Below are 23,225 nucleotides of genomic sequence, written 5' to 3' on the forward strand. Positions count from 1 at the left end.
TCTAATTTTAATTTTAGTTTGTATATTGTTTTGTTTGGATGATGATGATGATTATTATTATTATTATTATTATTATTATTATTATTATTATTATTATTATTATTATTATTATTATTATTTTTATTATTATTATTTGATTATTTACGATTTAAAAAAAATTGAGATTGGCAAATTCACCAAAATTTTAACAAATTCGCCATTTTAACAATTTATCTTTAAGCAAAACACCAAAAATGTTATTTAATAACTCAATAATTTGCTCTAAACTGCTAAAAACTAAAACAACACATACATTTTGTGTTAATTTTACCCAACACCCACTAATAATAAATAAATAATAAATACAGTAATAAATAATGAATAAAAACTAAAATAAGAAGACAAAGCTAAGGTTTCTTAAATAAGAACCTTTTGACTTATCAATACTTGCAACATTGATTGGCAAACAATTATGTTTGTACCTCTTATATAGAGGATCTCAAGAGCACATCTTTTCAAACATTTTCAATGTGGGATCAAAATAATCTCATATCATTTATAAAAGGGAGCATGTGGCTCCCCTTTGTCTTATTTTATTTATTTATTTTTTGTTAATTTTAATTTTATTTTGTATATAGTTTTGTTTGGATTATTATTATTGTTGTTGTTGTTGTTGTCGTGTGGTTGTTAATTTGATTATTTGGAAAATTCAATAAAATTTTAACAAATTCGCATGTTTAATATTTTATATTTAATCAAAACACCAAAAATATTATTTAATAACTTAGCAATTTGCTTCAACCTTTTAAAAACTAAAACAATACATATACATTTTGGGTTAATCTTTCCCAAACCCCCTAATAAATTAAAACAATTTAAAAAAAAAAAACTAAAATAACAAACCACTAAGATAAGTTTCATTAAATAAGAGCCTTTTGACTCGTTGAATTGAGAAAGTTTATATGAACAGATATTATATGTAACAGGGTCAATCGAATAGTCATGTTGTGGAACTGTGTCCACCTTGCAAGGTGGACACAATTCTATGTTAATAATTACTGAACTATATGTTCATAATTATAAAGCTATATATTCATAATCTTTGAACTTCATATTTATAATTATTGAACTCTATATTCACAATTACAAAACTATATGTTCATAATTACTGAATTATATGTTAATAATTATAAAGCTATATATTCATAATTTTTGAACTTCATATTCACAATTATTGAATCTCTATATTCATAATTACATAACTATATGTTCATAATTATGTTCACAACACTATGTTCATGATTATAGAACTATATATTCATAATTATGAACAATTTTGGAACCGTATCTACCATGCAAGGTAGACACAGTTTCACAACATAATTTGCCGGGTCAATAGTACTCAAAAATAAAATAGGAGCCTTTGGACTTCTCAATACTTGCCCACATTGATGGTTAAACAATTATGTTTGTAAGAGGAGCATTGCTCCTATTATATAGAGGAGCTCAAGAGCTCATCAGCTCTTTCCAAACATTTTCAATGTGGGATCAAAATGATCCAACATCATTTACAAAGGGAGTCCGTGGCTCCCTTTTGTCTTCTTCTTATTAATTGTAATTTTATTTTGTATATCGTTTTGTTTGGATGATTTTGATGATGATGATGATGATTATTATTATTATTATTATTATTAGGAATAAGGGTCAAATAGGCCATCGAACTGCACACGGTAAAACAATTAGACCACTGAACTTAAAAAACCAACAATTGGGTCCTTAAACTGATCAATTTCAAACAATTCTTCCAATTTGAAGGTTTCCAACAGGTCAACAGGTCATCCTTCTAAATTAATTATTTTTTAAAATTTAAATTTTAAAAATTAATTATTTAAATTATAAAAAAAAAAAAAAAAAAAAAAAACTGGTTCCGACCGGAGCGGCTGGATTCCAGTTTTTTTTTTTTTTTTTAATAATTCAATTTAAAAATAATTAATTTTTAAAATTTATTTTTTAAAAAAATAATTAATTTGGGAGATGACCTGTTGACCTGTTGGAAACCTTCAAATTGGAAGAATTGTTTGAAATTGATTAGTTTAGGGACCTAATTGTTGGTTTTTTAGGTTCAATGGCCTAATTGTTTTATCGTGTGCAGTTCGATGGCCTATTTGACCCTTATTTATTATTATTATTATTATTATTATTATTATTATTATTATTATTATTATTATTATTATTATTATTATTATTATTATTTGATTATTGATCAATTCGCCAACATTTTAATAACTCAGTCATTTTAACATTTTAGCTTTAATCGAAACACCAAAATATATTATATAATAACTCAGTAATTTGCTCCAAACTGCTAAAAATTAATACAACACATACATTTTGGGTTAGTTTTCCACAACCCCCACTAATAATAAATAAATAAATAAAAACTAAAATAAGAAGACAAAGTTAAAGCTTCTTAAATAAGAACCTTTTGACTTCTCAATACTTGCCTACATTGATGGGCAAGCAATTATGTTTATAAGAGGATCATAGTTCCTTTTATATAGATGAGCTCTCTCTTTAATTATTTCATGCCATTTTCAATCAAGTATTAATTATCATTTATTTTTTCAATTAGCCTAACTTTCATTCCATTTTTATTTTCAATCAATGATACTTTTCTAATATATAATAATCAGTTAATTATTAATAAAATATTTTATATATTTCCAGTAATATATTGGAAAAATGGCACTTTTTCCCCATGTGTTGTTTACATATAGCATATTCCCCCATGTATTGTTTATGTAACCACTTTATTCCCCTTAATTGTTTTTGAAGTGCCTATTTTCTCCCTCTCCGTTAAATAAGTGTTAGGTTGTTAAATATGAGGGTAAAAATGGCATTTCACTTATTATTATTATTATTATTATTATTATTATTATTATTATTATTATTATTATTATATTTTTTTATGATAGTGCTTATTTTCTCTGTCTCATCTTACTTATTTTATTTATAATTTATTAATTAATTTAACTCTTTTTTAGTTACTTCGTTAATTTTTTAAATTGTTAAATTAAATTTTTTTTTTGTGTTTAATAATATTTTTAATAAATTAAAAATAAAAAAAGTTAAATTATACGGAGTATTAATTTAAAGAAATGTTAACATAGTTTATTAACAAATACATTTTTCAATTGTGCTAATTTCCATGTCATTTCTATTCTTAGTCAAATATTATTTTTATACATATCAATTAGTTTATACTATAAATATTAATATAATTACCGATATATATTTATAATTTATATATTTCATGACATTTTCAATCAAATATTAATTATTATTTTCTTTTGTAATTGGACTAATTTTCATTCCATTTTTATTTTTAATCAATGATTCTTTTTTATTACATATTAAGTAGTTATTTATTAATAACACATTTCTTTATTTTCAGTAATATATTCTGATCTATTTTAATCAAGTATTAATTATCATTTTGTTTTTTATTTAGCCTAATTTTCATGTCATTTTTATTACCAACGAATAATTCTTTTTAATATATATTAATTATATTAGATAATTATTAATATAATATTTTTTATTTCCAGTAAATTATTAATAACAGATACTTTTTTTCTAATTTACATATACTATTGTTAATGTGTTTCATTTTCAGCATTGTTAATTTGGATTTTTTTAATAAATAAAATATTATACCATAATTTGTATATTTTGATTCATTTTTAATCTCAGTCAATTATTTTTATCATTAAACTTCCTGTAATATATTATATGTCATTTTTAATTAAGTATTAATTATCATTTCGTGTTTTCAAATATATATATATATATATATATATATATATATATATATATATATATATATATATATATATATCATTTCCTTTTCCAACCATGCCATTTTTTTCTCATTCAATGATTCTTTTTTGATACATATTAATTAGTTAATTATTTATAACAGATTTTTTTTTTAATATTTCTAGTAAATTATTAATAACAAATATCTTTTCCAATTTGCATATACAATAGTTAATCCGTTTCCTTTCCTACATAGTTAATATGGGGATCGTTTTTTTTTTTCTTAAATATATATTATACCATAATTTATGTATTTCGTGGTATTTTTAATCACAGTCAATTATTTTTTCAATTTACCTATACTATTGTTTGGGCTGTCTAGCCATTTTTCTTTTTCATTTGAGTTAATTTGAAATTATTTTTAATTTTTAATTTAATATTAATAATCATTACATTTTCCAATTGTGCTAATTTTCATGTCATTTCTATTCTTAGTCAAATATTGTTTTAAAACATATCAATTAGTTTATACTATAAACATTAATATAATTGTCGATATATATTTTGAATTTATATATTTCATGTCTTTTTCAATCAAATATTAATTATTATTATTTTTTCATTCCATTTTTATTTTCAATCAATGATTCTTTTTTATTGCATATTAATATTAATTAGTTATTTATTAATAACATATTTCTTTATTTCCAGTAATATATTGTAATCCATTTTAATCAAGTATTAATTATCATTTCCTTTTCCAATTAGCCTAATTTTCATTACCAATCAATAATTCTTTTTTAATACATATTAATTAGATAATTATTAACATAATTTTTTTTATTTCCAGTAAATTATTAATTATTATTTTCAATTTACATATACTATTGTTAATCCGTTTCATTTTCGACATTGTTAATTTGGAGATCTTTTTTAAAAAATATATCATAATTTGTATATTTCGTGTCATTTTTAATCTCAATCAATTATTTTATACTTTCTCAACTTATTGAAACACAAAGAACCAATAACACCTCCATTAAGGCTCGAACTTATAACTTTCCAAATAAAAGTCCAACCCAGATACCATTAAACCACATAATCTTGGTACATATCAATTAATTTATACTATAATTATTAATATAATTGTCGATATATATTTAGAATTTATATATTTTATGCCATTTTTAGTCAAATATTAATTATCGTTTTCTTTTTCAATTGGTCTAATTTGCATGCCATTTTTATTCTCAGTCAATGATTTTTTAATACATATTAATTAGTTAATTATTAATAACATATTTATATATATTTTTATTTTCAGTAATATATTCTGTGTCATTTTTAATCAAGTATTAATTATCATTTCCTTTTCAAATTGATCTACTTTTCATGCCATTTTTATTCACAGTCAATGATTGTTTTAAATACATATTAATTAGTTAATACGATATGTAACCTTTTCATGTGTAAATACGATATGTAACCTTTATTCATTTTAAAGTTTTGTTGTGTAATAACTATATAGGAAACATTGCGATATTACAATTGAAAAAAAATACTATTATTTTATTAATTTCCAAAAACATACTATCAATTAAATAAGATTTGATATTTAAAATGGGTAATTAGCTAAAATAATAAACTTTTAATACACTGTTTTAAAATAACAAATTATTACAAACATCTTAGTAAACAGCAAAAGAAAATCTATATTCTCATTTATCAGTAATTCTGATTACACCAAGACTAATTAATTTATATATTAATTTTGCAAGTTAGGTGTTGCCACATCCTTTACTAACATCCATGTTAATTTGTCCAATGTCTAAACTCATGATTCATCTGTATAATCTTCATCACAATTAAATTAAAAAGAATATGATAGTTGTTAATCCATCACATGTCTAAACTCATAAATACAATCTTCATCACAATAAAATAAAAAAGAATATTATGATAAAGAATTGGATATGATACATCTACAATTCAATTTTCATGCATGAAATATATTCACAAAATAAAAAAATAAAGTAATTAATAAATATAATATACAAACAACTTGCTAAAGTGCTTACCTGAAATAGTTGCGAAATATTGCATTTTTTTAAAAATAAAACTACCAATAAAATATACTTTATTAAATTTATATACTACTTTTTCAATATATGCAATTGCATGTATATTAATAAGAACTAAATATGAAACTTTTAAATTTCATTTACATGATTGTATAGTAAATTCTGTATGGTACTACACAACAAAGGAATAATCCTTATTCACAGAGATTGAACAATGTTATTGATACATCAACAAACTAAGCCTAAAATTATTCAGGAAAAAAAATACAGTATTAATATGATATATATATATATATATATATATATATATATATATATATATATATATATATATATATATATATATGAATCTTACAAATATAATGGTAGTGAATATAAACATGAAAAAAAAAATTAATACACATATATTTACGATCGGCACTCTTTTGAGTTGTTATCCCCACAATTAAAATTATGCATGTCTAATTATGCCTAATATATTGAATGTTAATGGTCATGATTAAAATTAAATATTCACCATAATTAAATTTAACCAATATAATAATATATTCTGCACGGTAAATGTTATTAGGCATGTCTAATTATGCCTAATATATTGAAGTCCTATAATACACGAAAACAGGAATAGTGGAATACTATTAGGATGTAAATGGAGATGAATATAAAATTACTATAATTTGATTTAATTTGAGTCTGATTAGGCCTAATATATTGAAGTCCTATAATACACGAAAATAGGAATATATCTAATATAAATGGAGATGAATATAAAATTACTATAATTTGATTTGAATATAATGGCATATAATAATATCTATATATAAATAATGGATGATATTACATAAATGCCTCTAAGTTTTGGGGGAAAAATTTAGCTAGGAGAATTTTACTTTTAATTATAGTTATATAGATAGATTAGGATTATTGTTATGCGTGTACATACATATATTTGATTTGGACTTGTGTACCAAGGCTCAATATAATAAAATGGGCTACGAAGATATCATGTCAAAATTGTAGCTTAAAGAATATAATATAAATTAGGCAAAATAATTTATTTATTTAAGGTAGAAAATACTAATTTATATTTATAGGTAGAAAATACTAATTTAAAAGGAAAGAATAATAATTTATTTATTTATTTAAGTTAATAACATCATTATTATTATTATATTATATTATATTACGGATATATATATATATATATATATATATATATATATATATATATATATATTATAAAAATGCTGTAAAATGAACTATGTTTGTTAAAAAAAAAACATAGAAACTTGAATGGCATGTACAAATCTCGAAATCAACATACTAACTCTAAGTTTCAGAAATCTTACAAAATCATCAAAATTACCGTCTTTATCATCCTCGATCGCATCTCTACAATCTTCCATAAAAACTAAACCAATATGGTTATGTTACAAATGCTCTTCCTCCTCAATTTCCTTTTGTTGAAGCAGAGCCTCCTTAAATATCTTCAAACTCATACCAGACGATATAAACTGCAAAACATATTGAAGTACGTGAGAATATAGTTAGAAAAATGTAAAAAATTAATACAAAAAGAAAGCAAAGATATGAGTTTGAGATTCTTTGATTGAAGAAGTCATTGTATTTATAGGTAGAAAATACTAATTCAAAAGGAAAGTATAATAATTTATTTATTTAAGGTAATAAAATTATTATTATTATTATTATTATTATTATTATTATTATTATTATTATTATTATTATTATTATTATTTTATTTAATTTCCATTTGACATTTACTTACCAAATAAGTTTTACTACAAAAGTTTTGGGGGGAAAATTTGTTAGGAGGATTTTACTTTTATATATATATATATATATATATATATATATATATATATATATATATATATATATATATATATATATATATATATATATAGATAAGAGTAAAATAGAGTACTAATTATGCCAACTTTGATTGGGATGAGGTTCGAACCTAAGACCTTTCTTATTGAATTCAATGAGTAAGTTAACGGTGAACTAACAGAAATTAACGGAAATGATAATATTTAACGGAAAAGTTAACGGAAAATCATATTCATTAAGGATAAATTAGGAAATCTTAAGAAAAAATTAAAATCTGATTAATCTGAGCCATTCATTTGATTACAAAATTTGACCGCCATTTTTTCTACCCATTATAGGTCTAACTCTCTTGGCCTTTTATTAGTATAGTAGATTTGATAAATACTGATAACTAAAAAGTTATCAAATTTGATTACTTGTGAGTTGTGTCTATTTGGCAAACAATTATTTTGGTGTTTGATAAATAGTTGATTGGTGTCAATGGTATAACCTAAAAATGAAAGAAGTAATTTTTTTTTTATATCATTTTTATTTTTTTTGGTAGAAGGGAGGGACCAACTAGTCCCCGAAATTAGTGAAGTCTACTCGAAGAAACACTCCGAGCATCCGGATCAAGGAACTCTCAAGCCATCGGGAGGGTTATCTAGTAGTAGTAGTAGTTAATACCCAAAAATAATTAATTTAGAGCAACTCCAACGAAATTTGGTGTAAGAATATGTTGAAAATATTCTTTTTAGAGTAAAATTTAGTATAGAATTTGGTGTTTTGGATTAGAGATGGTCTTATTGAACACTCTTTTACAAATCACTAAAAATTGTACAGAGTATATAAATATGTTGATAAAAATATCTAATACAATATGCTATTAATTATTTGGTATTCACTAACTAGTAAGTACCAAACAATCTTTTAGAGACATCTGAAAAGGCAAAAGTAAAAAATTCCTGGGAACAAAAAGAACATGTTCGGCCGTACAGCGAAAATAATTGAAGAAATGGATGAACACCCCTTCTTCTTCGCTAAATTCCTCTGCAAGGATTCAAAATTATTAAGAGCAAAATACTACTTGTAATAATTTCAGAAATATATATTTCTATTTTAACAAGAAATATATTTTTTTATTACAAAATTTATATTAATTATCATAAGAAACTAATGAAAACTAAGTGATATATTGTTAAAATTAATATAATTCATTGATTTATCAAGAAAATTAAAATTAAAAAAAAAAAAAAAACATACTCCGTAGTAAATATGTGATATTATTATATATTCTTTTATAATTTCGACATTGTCCCTTAAAAGTAACAATCACATGCTCTTGTCGCTAAAGCCAAAGTTCACATCAAGTGATTCCGTACCGGTACTTTATGTGGCACCAAATTCTACTTTCTCCAAATTTCCATTCAAATTCAATAAACAAAAATTGCACTTTTCTTCCAGTAATTATAGAATTTCTCTATTTGTTGGCTTAACTCACTTTTAGTCCATAACTTAAACCTTATGCTGTAAATTTTGTTATCTTTTAAAAAAAAATATTAGGGCCGAATTTGTAATTATAATTTAGGGATGAAAAATGAGCACGACATATTAGAAAAAAAGAATGAAATTTACAATCTCAGTTATATAACTTAGTGACAAGAAATAAGCACGCATTCAACAAATAAAAAATAATAATCTTACATACAATTACTCTATAATTTAGGGACAAAATATAATTTTTCCTAATAATGATAATTATTATTATTATTATTATTATTATTTACACATGTAATAACATTTACATTTCGAGTTTTAATTTTTCTATTATTAGTTATATGAGAATTGTCACATTACCACTTATGGTCCTTAATTTTAAATTTGACGACTTTAGATCCCATAATTAAAAATTAAGTTTTTGTCGTACGTCTTGTTAGAATTTTTGTTAATATAATAATACAGAGGATAGTAAACGACATTCCTATAAACTCATTACCTTTACATAAATCTGGTTCTAGTATATAAAAATATATCTTGTCTCAACTAAATTATACATTTGTTTTTTAAAATATATTATGGATGATATGTGTTAAGAGTTTTGTGCACTAAAAAAAAAAAAAAAAAAAAAAAAAGCTCTTCCTCATTCTAATTCTAGCAGCATCATCTCTTTAGAAATGAGAATTCCAGCTGGAAGCAGGGCTTCCCACTCGAGAGTCTAAAAGACACATCAACATCACGCATCTCTTTGAGGATAAGAAAATTGGTACTTGATAAGTTGGTGGATTATCCTCACTATATAAAATACAAAATATTACTCCGTAATTTTATTATTAATTTAATTTTTTAATTGTTATAAAATGTATTATTCAATTTAATATCATAACAAACAAAAGATGCCGAGTTCAAATTTATTTTTACATTAATTTCTTGAAATTTATTTTAGAAGAATTAAAATTTTAAAATTTTGTATAAATTTTTTTAATTTGAAATAGTTATTTTTAATTATCACAACACTATCAGTATTTCACTCGATAAATATACCTTCTAAGTTCCGAGAATGGCATCAAGTCTATGGTTAATACTTAATACTTAATAGTGAGAGTTAGGTAAACTTTTTTTTTTCCCTCTCTCTTTGTAAGATGCACATTCACACGGCGTTTGGTTGGAGGGGGGGAATTATGTGGGAAAGAAATTGTAATTCCATAAGAGTTGAATTACTGGGAATAAAGTGGGAATTTAAATTCCAGTGTTTGGTTGACAGGAATAGAATTACTGGGAATTTCAATTCCAATGTTTGGTATACATGGGAATTGAAAGGAAATAAGTAGTATAAAGTCAAAAATGTCCATTATTGTTGTTAGACATTAATTTTAGGTTAAAAAAAGAAGGGGTAATTTTGACTCATCACTATTTTTTTTTCCCAGGAATTAAAATACCAGTAGGGACATGGGATTTTAATTCCGTAAAAATGGGAGAATTGCAATTCCATGGAATTGAAATTCCCTCCAATCAAACTATGGAATTTAATGATCTTGAAAATTAGGTGGGAATGGAATTTAAAATCCCTCCAATCAAACGCCATGTCAAAGAATTCCTTGACATTATGCCTCTAGTACACATTTTTCTCAACTTTAATTCTCCTTTGGTCTTTTTAAGGAAATAACATCCACTATGTGGTACCTTGTTACTGTACTATTGTACTAAGAACAAGAAGAAATATAAAATACCCTATATATGCATGTACCCAAAAAAAAAAAAAAAAAAAAAACAAAACAAAAATCCCAACTCTAATGTGCTCATTAAAATAACATGGTATGAAATCCACTCATTAAACTAGTATTATTGCAAATAAATGATAGGAAAAATTGTAATTTATGCCCTTACAAATATGTCAATTATTAACGTCATTCATGAATTATTAATGGTGTAATTGTTGTTCCCAATTTTTAAAACATGACATATATTGTTCATCCCCTAAATTATTTAGAAATCATGTTTTTGCGATAACAATGTTTTTCCTTCTTCATATTAGGGGAGGGGCAATAACAATATATGTCACATTTTGAAGATTGAGGGGCAACATTTACACCACTAATAATTCAACCAACACGTGAACTGGACCAGTAAACTGTTGCCGCTTATGAGTGGCGATGAGATTCGAACCCATAACCTTTGGTCTGGCTTTGATACCAAATTGAAGCATGTGCTCCATCTCAACTAAAAGCCTAAGCTCATAGTTGGATTGCACGTTAATGGCTATATGCTCACATGGGACATAAATTACAATTTTATATTTAGTCTTGGTCTCGGGTTTGTTTCAAATTTCATAAAAAATTATGGGGTGTATTAATATAATTTAGAAGTGCAAAATTAAATTAAAGAACATGGATAAGTGATGAAGTAATAATTTGGAACAAATTAAAACAAACAAATCTTCACATTATTATTGATGTAATTTCCGTTATTCCTCAGATCTCTCCCATACACAGAACCTAACTACTGAAGCTATATATATATATATATATGTAATTGAACAAATGTGACATTATTATTATTATTATTTTTGTAACACATTAACGAATAATGGTGGGATGATTATAATATGAATAATACACTAACTAATGACGTAACTAAGGTAGTTAGTTGGTGACGTCATAGTTGCTCCACAAGGCCGTCCTGCCATTGATGAAGGCCGTAGCTTTGCTGTCGATCCCAGGCTCCGCCACCCAGTTTCGGCGGTCTTCGTCGCTCGGCCAAACTTTGTACGCCTTCACGGCGAAGTCTTCTCGGTAGTAATCGTCTCCCTTCCGGCTTCTCAGGTTCGCTTTCGGCTTGCTTTTGAACATTCCGATGATCGAAAACGAGGATTTCTTGCCGGCCATCTTTAGTTTTTTTGTTGTGTTTTTGAGTTGTGAGGAGTAGGAGGTTGTGGGGTTAGTGTTTTTTGTTTTGTGTATGTGTTGGTCTGGGAGGGGTGATGGGGAGGGGTGATATTTATAATGGGTGGGGGTGGAGAATCTGTGGGGATGAAGACCGTTGATTTTGATTGACGGGCTTGATTTAACGATCCGGAGATGATCGGAGAATGCTGATAAAATTTTAGGCAAAGCCAAGGGAATATGTAATGTGCACCGCTGCTTCCAAAAGTTTACCAAAACATCCTTAATGGGTTGTTTCCCGCCCTCTTTTTACTTTTCCTTATTATTTTGGTTTGAGGTGATTGGGGTAATGCGGTTTTACGGTTCAAGTCCACCTAACTAATCCCTGTTCATTCTAGGAGGTACGGGAACTGACCCGGACAGGTCCACCCAACTAATCCCTGTTCATTCTAGGAGGTACGGGAGCTGACCCGTCCGGGTCTTTCTGTGGAGGTACGGGAGCTGGCCCGTCCGGGTTTTTCTTTGTCCGTACGGTTCAGGTCCACCCAACTAATCCCTGTTTGCTTCAGGAGGTACGGGAGTTGGTCCGTCTGGGTCTTTCTCTGTCCGTTTAACGGTTCAGGTCCACCCGACTAATCCCTATTCACTCATGTTCGCTCCAAGGGGTACGGGAGCTGGCCCGTCCGGGTCTTTCTCTGTCCGTTTAACGGTTCAGGTCCACCTGACTAATCCATGTTCGCTCCAGAAGGTACGGGAGCTGGGCCAATGGGAATCCCCGGGTTATCCCAAAATTCCTTCTTACAAAGAGAGCTCATTTGCCACTTGAGCTACCCTTTTGGGTTTGCATTTGCTTATTATTGAGCAACGCGACTTAAAGAGTCAAGTCCAATATCTTGTCATCGAAATGTAGCACTGATTGTTATGTAATTATAAGAAAATAAAGTTGCGTCTTTGTTATTAGTTATAACCTTTGGCATAGTGATGATAAATGCTTAATCTGACAATTAATTGGTATCAAAACATGCCTCATTGAAAACATGTTATGCACTTGAGACTGGTAGATGCTAAGAGGGGATTATATTGTTGAGTGATGGCCCATTAAAATATAACGCTAACTATATATTATGCAAGTACAAGAAAAATAAAATTATGTATTTGTTGCTAGTTACAACTTTAGACGTAGCGATAAGAGTTTAAACTTGAAGTTACTTGCTCACAATTAATTATACAAAAATAATGTATGCACTCAAATATTAGTATATTTTACGGTACCAATAATTGGTATAGTATTTTTGAAAACCAATAATTGGTATAGTATAATTGAATGTAATAAGTATATATCGTATATATTTCTAAATCAAGTCTATTTTAAATTCTTTTTGTCGTTTTATTTTGCTTTACACAAAATAAAAAAACGTTGTACCAAACAGAAAACACATCATGTTAACATGGTACACCCATCATATATGGTCATTTGAAAAAGAAGAAAAGACTAGACTTTAATTTGAAAGGAGGAAATGGTTGAGAACCCTTATTTTCGAATTTTTGTTATAAAGTAATGATTATTCTAAGCGAGGTGTATTACATTACATTATTGGGAGAATGTTTTAGTGAAATTTAGGAATTTATGTCAATCCATCAAAAAATTTCATCTTTAATTTAATATGTACCGGCGAAGGGGCAATGAACCATCCCTCCCCCTTTTTCATTCTTTATTTTAGATATTAATATATAAGTTTTTGGAACCGATGAAATGTTAAAAGAGCAATTTATGTTCTTCACAAATATCTCAATTATTAATATTATTTTTAAATTATAGGTCACATTTTTGTGAAATCCTTATTCGTGAGATGGGTCAGATCGCGTCGAATCAATATGCAAATATCATATTTATATGCTCAAATGTAATACTAATTAGGAATAAAAATTTTGTTGGCAAGTATGACATTTGTGCGTATAAAATTCCTAATTAGTATTATATTTGAGCATATAAATATGACATTTGTGCGTATAAGTATTACATTTTTATCTTGACCCGACCCAACCCGTCTCACGGTGAGACGGTATCATACAAGTTTTTGTCCTAAATTATTGGTGGTATAAATATAGTCCATCAATTTTTAAAATGTGACATATATTGCCCATCTCCTGAATTATTAGTAGTGTAAACGGGATTACTCATTGTTTTTCCTGTTCAAAGACCATGTCTTTTCCTTCATTTTTTTTTTTTTCATTTGTTCTCCTTCCACCAACAAAAATATTTCTCCTTCTAGGAGTATGTTTTTTCAGGTGTTGGAGAGATGAAAAATGATGGAAATGTTACTTTTTTCATATGTGCCCTAGAATCTCTTGGTTTTCAGAATGAGTTACACTATTGGTGAATTATAGTTCACACAAAAACAACTTGTGAAATTTAACATTTTTTTTTTTTTTTGGTATTTCAAGAGTTCTGATTTGATTACAGTTATTGCTTGGCAAAAAAAATAAATAAATAAATACATTTAGGATAGTATGTTCACCTACACACTTGAGAATCGTGATCAAATATTTGTTGTTTTCTTTGAGTCTCATGTTTCTTATATGGGACCCAAATTACTAACAATCTTTACACATCATCAAAATTTACTGACAGTGTTAAAAAAATTAATAATTAAAAAATAAATTTAACATTTTACATTAATACGTGAATTACTGAAGTTCTTTAACCAAATTTATCAAGCAACACAAATCATTATTGTAAAGTGTGAACAACACACTTTAGATTATATTATTGTCACATTGTCTTTTCTTGTATTTATAGCTGATAGAATTAATACTATGCTAAAGTTGCTACCTAAATTTGTTAAATAGTATACCTATTTTAATAGGTTGGTAGGCACATAGTAACTAATTGTAATAATTATCTGATAATCTGATGCTACATATATTGAATCGCCGCAAAATTAAGATATATTTACTAATTAAATTGTTTAGTTTTCCCCTAGTCTACCTAACTTGGCATATTCTTGTATACAATTTTTGACATTTTACAGTGTTTATCTTTCTTAACTTTACAATATTTAATTGGTTAGCTAATTATTTAATTTTTCAATATTCTAACTGGCAGGGAAAGGAATTTATCAAATATAACTAGTAAAACGAATTGTTTTACTAACAAACATTATTGAACTTTTCTTCAATGCTTTTTGACAATTTATTGATAAAATCATAAAATCTAAAATTTATTGTGGAAAAAGTGTCAAATAGGTCAATAAACTTATTATTTTTGTGCAATTAGGTTACTATATTTAAAATGTGTGCAATTAAATTATTAAACAAGCTAAGTAAAATATGTACAATTTGGACATTTTTCTATTTTTTCTTGGTAGAATCCGGTCATATTAATTACATCGTATGTATTAAGAATCGCAATTGCATCTATCATACTAGTTGTAATGAAAGATTGAAATATTTTTAACTTAAATTGCATTAAAAAAAATCATAAAATGTCCTAATTGCACATGTTTTGCTTGTTTAATGGTTCAACTGCACACTTTTTTAAGTTTAATGACCTAATTGTACAAAAATAATAAGTTCAATGACCTATTTGAGACTTGTTCCATTTGAGAAGGAAAATAAATACCAACAAAAAGAGAGCAAAAATATAAATCATCTCTTAAAATTAATGACCAATCGACATATTGCAAGTATGTATATCACACCCCGAAAGAACTGACTAAGTAAATGGAGCATGATTCTCATACCTAAATGTTATGAATTCAAATATTGTCAACACCATCTTGGTCAAACTCGTTGCACGGAATCTTTCTAATGTTGTTTACCTCTCATGTATGATTTGCGGGCTATTACACAGAAGCAGCAAAGTTTGATATCGGAAGAAATTAAAAAAGTAATCCACCAATAATGGAAGAATAACTAAAAGTTAACATTCTATGGGAGTTTAAAATTTAAGTAATGATTGATGAGGATATTAGAGAGATGGAGAAAAAATATAATTATAAAAAGAAAGCTTTAGGGGCTTTTGGAATATTTGAATGCAAAGCATGCATTGTATTGGCCCTTAGGAAACTTTGATCAAATCAAAGGACAGCTGAAAGATAGATTAAAGGCTTATAACCCTACAAACATGAATTGCTTGCAAGCTGTAAGGATTATTCTTCTGAAACCCTAACCACTGCCACAAATAAAGGTAATGTGCTCGCTATAAATCTCCCCTATTTCAATCCACCCATGCTTTAATTGCTAAAAATAAACAATTACTCCGTATATTTTTACTTTTTATTCTCTCCTCTCATCTCATCTAGTTAGGTGACCTGTGAATTGATATTAATCGCTAATTATTTTAGTCTAGATTAAAAATTATAAATAATAGATGTTGTTGGGCAGAGGTTTGAACGACTAAACCTACCATATATCTTTCTATTAAAACATTCATATTCGCTACTAGCATATCTTTTGGCGTAAGCATTTAATATGACAATTGACATCGAAGTAAGTTATATCATAAAAATAAAAATAAAATAAGTAAGAAATTGCTTTATTTTCAATTCATATAATTTCATGAATTTTTTTTGTTTGTTTTTAATATATGTTGGGGATGAACTATGAAGTATGTAATACGGGGTCATCATCAACCTGAACTCATAACGGTGTATATATATATATGAAGATTGAACTATTACATACTAAATTTACCCATTAAAGTATGTGTCGGGTGGAGAGGCCTATACTCCTATCTAGGGCAAATTATTTTGTGGATTCGGGTCTACCTTACAAGGTAAACTCGGATCCAAATGTTCACAATTTACCTTTTAAAAATTCATAATTTGTATACTACAAACACACAATGTTAACTTATATGTAATTGATTATTTTGTTTTGTATTCAAATACTGCAGTCACATAATATTAACTGACCTTGTATTGTATTCACAAATTCCCTTCTACCGTTGTTATGTGTTTTAACTTTTTTTTTTTTTTTGAAAGGAGTCTGTATGGCATTTATTGGAAGTAAGCTGAAATAGAGTCTGGCGGACCAGAGTCCGAATACATAGTAGCAAACTGATTAAAAGCGGTAGATGCTAAAGTATGAGCTAAGTAATTATCTGATCTAGTAATAAAACGGAGCAAACAGTAATCAAAGGAAACCATACGATTTCTGCAACTATCAATAGCATAGCCAAGATACGAGCGAGGTGAACCCCTGACAAGTGATAAATATTGTTGAAGTGTTAAACAGTCCGTTAAGAGGTCGACCGATCGTTCTCCTCGATCCCATAGCCAGGACAAAACTTCTTTGCATGCAAACGCTTATGTGTTTTAACTTGGAAGTTCATAATTTCAATACAAAAAATATACAATTTATACGTTGTTTAAGACCAGGATCCACCTTGCAAGATGGACCCTGGTCCATGCATGGTATAACAACTCCCTTGATAGCCAAGTTCAACATATTGGGCAAATTATTCCATGGATCAGGGTCCACCTTGTATTGTGCATTGTGGACCCTAGTCTAAAATGACATTTAAATTATGTGTCTGCAGTTAACATATTATGTGTCGGTAAATAAATTGTGGACACAATATATTAATTAAAGATACATAATATGTTAACTGCAAGCACATATTATGTGTTTGTAGCTAATATATTATATGCATTCAATTATTTACAGACACATAATTTATTAATTGAAATCACATAATACGGTAACTGCAGACACATAATATGGTAACTACATACACATAATTTTTGGAACACTGGTCCATAGTATAACAATTGATCATATTGTCATCAATTCATAGTGCTGGTTATTACTTTAATATGAATTCAAAGTAAAGAGTTGTTGCACCATATTAAAGTGTGTTCCAATTAAGTGGAATAGTGGATTGGAAATTTAAACATACATTTACTATTGTATATATGTATGTATTCATAAGATTACACATGAGCCGACATATTTTCAAAAGAGTGCAGTCAAATAGATACCAACACTTGATAAAAACATTAGTACTTTATTAAATGTGCACCAATAAAGTATATATGAAGATTTTGACGTACACTTTTGAGACTCTAAGCTAGTTGGCATCTAACCAACTTCACTTTGATTTGTCTAATAAAAATTAGTTGATGCCAAACTTTATTTGATTCTCTTCTGATCTATATATGAATTTATTTGGTTGGATATCCATATTTTTAAATTAAATAATACAAGTACAATTAGTTGTAATCACATTCAGAATAAAATATGTGAAAATGCAATCACGGTGGCCTGCAGATATGCCTTGGAGCAATAATAAAATGCATTTTTTTATATATAATTTTATTTGATCTGGAAATACTGAATCACGTGACAGTTAGGTTAATCAACAACATAACATAAAATATGTTTTAGTGAAATTAAGATGTAGATGGGTATAGGTTCGTTGGTGGGGGTAATACAGTAATTTCATGAATTTCTCACTTTTTATTGTGCCTTGCTTGATTGTACCATATAGTTGATAGGTAATTTAGGGTGCGAGTTTTTCGCACTTTTGGTCCTACAACTATAGTAACACTATTAGAATTGATCCACGACTTTCAAACTTTGCAATCTCGGTCCACGACTATTGTTTTTTTGCAAGAATGATCATTTCGGTCCATTTTCTGTCAATTTCTCACCAGAGTAAGAACCATTTCCGACCAAAACGGGCCAAAACATGGGCCGGAAGGACAATTTTTGCAACAAAAAAAAAAATAGTCAGTGGACCGATATTGCAAGGTTTGAAAGTCGTGGATCAATTTTGATAATGCCACTATAGTCGTGGGATCAAAAGTGCGAAAATCTCTTTAGGGTGCGAAGTGGTTTTCCAAAAGGCCCTCCCTCATGTACGTACGTGGTTTCTCCCTAGCTAAGGCACGTGTGGATTATGAAGTAAAATGATGTCATATCGTATGATTACACTTCAATTTTATTATATTTGATAATATATTATATTATTGTATGAGCTTTGTTTTACATAATTTCATTTTTCTCATTTTTCTCACAATTAGTTTCAATATATATATATATATATATATATATATATATATATATAGTAACGTTGAAGTATTATTTTAATTACAATTCAGGTTCATTTGGCAAATATACATTATTGCATTAATTATATATTTTAGTTTCAATCATTTTCTACATACACTAGTTTCATTATTTTCATTTTAATTACATGCACGTCAGGTTCATTTGACGCTATATGTTATTATATGGGGTATGTTTTTTTAGTTTTATTTTTCATACACACTAGTTGTATTATAGTAACATTGCAGTATCAATTTAGTTACACTTCAAGTTCATTTGACGATATATGTTAAAGTCTATTTTTTTTAGTTCCATTTTTCACACACAATAGTTTTATTATAGCAACGACACTAAAGTATCATTATAATGCTATTACAGTTTAATTAATTTGACAATATACATATTTGTAACATGATACACCTGCAATTAGTTAACGGTAACGACAAAAAAATGGTACTATATTGGACCATGGTCCACTTTATAACAACCGGTTATAGCTAGGGTAGGGGGTGTACTGTTTGTACCAACTGCTACTTCAACCAAATCTTATGTGATTAACAGTTGTTATACAGTAAACCATAGTCCACGCTGCAACATGAATCATGATCCACAGTAAAAATTTGCCCCATATAACTCTACTTTGTTGCAATTGAATGAAGTTCAGTGCAGTTCCATCGCTACATTTTCTACAATAAAACTGCTCTCATCTGCTTAGCTTCAATTCCTCATCTCATTTGCGTAATTGCATTTTTAGTGATAATAAAAATAGTCACTAAAACCATCATCCGTATGTTGAACATATTATATATAAATAGAAATGTGCAATCCAGTTATCAGCTCATCCTTTTAATTGAGATAAAATATATGTTTTAATTTGATATCAGTCATCTGATAAAAAAAATTATGTCAAAAGTAACTGGGGGCTTGCACACGTGAAGAGGCGTGTTGAGCATATTAATATAAACATAAACGTGCAATCTAAATATCAGCTTAACTTACTTCATATTTTAGTAGAGAATTTAAGATGTGGTGTAGTTATTTATTTTGTTGCTAAATTTGTTATTATTTTGTTGTTTTGTAGAATCATGATATGCATAATAACACAAGGGAACATCAAAGGTCCGTTTACTAACAGAAAACTATTTTCTGTTTTCCGTTTTTTAATTTTTCAGTTTTCATTCTCTGTTTTCTATTTAGAAAACTTGTTTACTAACACTTATTCTTTCAATTTTTTTTTTTTTTAGATTAACATTATAAAATTAACACAAGTTTAATTTCGAGTGATTTTTAGATCTTATATTTAAAATATTTTTACATATGTTTGGTTTAAATGGAATAGATTTTTTTTTTTTTTACTTTTAAGTCTAATATATGTAAGATTTTTACATTTGATAAATGAACAAAATTTAAATCTGTATATAACATAATAACTATATAAAAAAAAAAATCTGAACCAATAACCTACTAAGTTCACCTAAAATTTAGTTTGGATAATATGAATATTTTTTGAGCTAATATTTAAAATATTTTTTGGATATATTCATTTGAGTGACATATATATGAATATATAACTTTTACTTTGAATTTTAATATATGTGAGATTTCAATATCTGATATTTGGACCGAACTTGTATTACGATGTAACATAATTAAAAATATTCAATTCGAACTAATAATCTATTGAGTTCAATCAAAATCTAAAACATTATATAGAGTTTAATTCTTAATTTTGATAATGTAAATAATGTCTAACTTTAAAGTTAAACAAATAAGTTATGTTTAAATAAGTAAAGTAAGTAGAAAAGATAGAAGATAGTACGTGATAAGTACTGTAAAATAAGATGATAATGAATGTAATCATAGTAATGTGGTTATACTGACATATAACTAAATAGATGATAGATGATTCTGTTTTTCATTTAGAAAACAATTTTTAAGAGTGTGGAAAACTGGAAAATTATTTTCAATTTTCAAAATGGAAAACTGTGCTAGTAAACATGTTTTCTTTTTTCTATTTTTCAGTTTCCAGAAATTTCCAGTTAGTAAATGGCCCCCAACTTTGTAGGGTCTACGTAATTTACGAGATGCTGGCTGGGTTTCTATTGTGTGCCGGCTTAAAAGGCAAGTGTAGTATTTTATCATTACAAGTTACAACGTGATACTGACTGTTACATTAAAAAAAAAAAAAAAAAAAAAAGTAAAGTTATGCATTTACTATTAGCTATAATTTTTGCGAAATAATAAACACTTGAATCTAATTAAGAGAATTACACCTAAAGTGATAGAAATTTGTGTTGTTTTAAGACAACCAAAGATATAGTTTAAATAAAATAGGATATATATTTTTTTATGTAGAAATACAAAAGAACAATTTCTAACCTTTATTTTTCCTAAGTTAAGCTCAAAGGATTTCACTATTTCATTGTATACTTGTACATTTTCTTGGAAGTCATTAATTGAGGAGGGACTCTCATATGAGTCTGTCTCACAGATCATGTTAATATTAAAATGTAATACTTATACTAAAAATATATAATACTAATCAATAATAAAGTGTTTATTACTTATAAGGGAAGTGTAATACTGTGAGAGAGTATTGTGACATTTTTAAAGTGTAGTGGCTTGTTGCGTGGTACTCTTATATATCTATCTCAGTTTACTTCTTATTTTATATACTATTCATTGGTTAAATAAATTCTTTCGTCTTTATTTATTTTATTTAATTAATGTTTTTTATCATTTTAATTTTAATTTTTATATTTAAGAGTACTATTAATATAATTTCGACATATAATTTTATATACTAATATTAAATTAAATATTGCAAAAAAAAAAAAAATCACACTTGTGTAAGATCGTCTCACAAATCCTTATCCGTGAGACGGTTTGGATTGGGTTGAATCAATATGACAATGTAATACTTATACTGAAAAATGTAATACTAATTAAGAATAAAGTATTTGTTACGAGTTAATTTCACCGGGGTCACTTGTCTTTTGTGGCAATTCCAAATTTAGTCCCAGACTATCGTTTTTGCCATCTAACATCTCAGCCTATTATTTTTTGGACACTTTTAGTCCTTGTCATGATTTTCCTATTTTTAGTAAAAGCATTTTTGTCTCTTTATATTTTTCTTTTGTTATTTTTTCAATTTCAACCGGTTTAATTGGTCTATAACTTTACTAAAAGCCGGTTGAAAAATATGATTACTAAAAATCAAATGTTACCTAAAGTCCTAAACCAATTAAACAGGTTGAAACCAAAAAAATAACAAAATAAAAATATAAAAAGACAAAAATACCCTTACTAAAAATTGGAAAAGTCATGAGACTGACTAAAAGTGTCCAGAAAATAATAGTCTGGGATGTTAAATGACAAAAATGATAGTCTGTGACTAAATTTAGAATTGACACAAAAAAACAAAGAACATCTTATGGAATTAACTGTATTTGTAACTTATAAAGGAAACATAATACTTTTGAGGACAAATATAATACTTTTACATTTTTGTAAAAGTATTACATTTTTCCATTATAAGTCATGTTTGCAAGTGTTTGTTACTTATAAGGGAAGATATAATACTTTTGATGAGAAATGTAATACTTTTAAATCAAAATGTAAAAAAAATATTACATTTTTCTTCAAAAGTATTATATTTTCTCATATATGTAATAAACATTTTATTCCTTATTAGTATTACATTTTCCAGTATAAGTATTACACTCACAAACAAAGATTCCTCAAATGATCTCACACAATTATTGTGTGGACCATGGTCTACATACATATATAATATGTGTGGATCATGAATGCAATATACATTTTTAATATATTAAAAGTACATTATTTATGTGCTCAAAATATATTATTTGATAATATATAAAAAAATTTAAATATTATATTTTATGTATACAAATAATATACTATTAATATATTAAAAATGTATCTTTTATTTATGGTTCACACAAATGTGTAGACAATGGTCCATGGAATAATGATTTTTTTTTTTTTTTGAAAGGCCATGGAATAATGATTGTTCAAGCATGGACTTCAAATGAAATTAATTAACTATGTAAAATGGAGT

The sequence above is a fragment of the Ipomoea nil genome, unplaced genomic scaffold (assembly GCF_001879475.1).
Source record: "Ipomoea nil cultivar Tokyo-kokei standard unplaced genomic scaffold, Asagao_1.1 scaffold3069, whole genome shotgun sequence".
NCBI classification, from domain to species: domain Eukaryota; kingdom Viridiplantae; phylum Streptophyta; class Magnoliopsida; order Solanales; family Convolvulaceae; genus Ipomoea; species Ipomoea nil.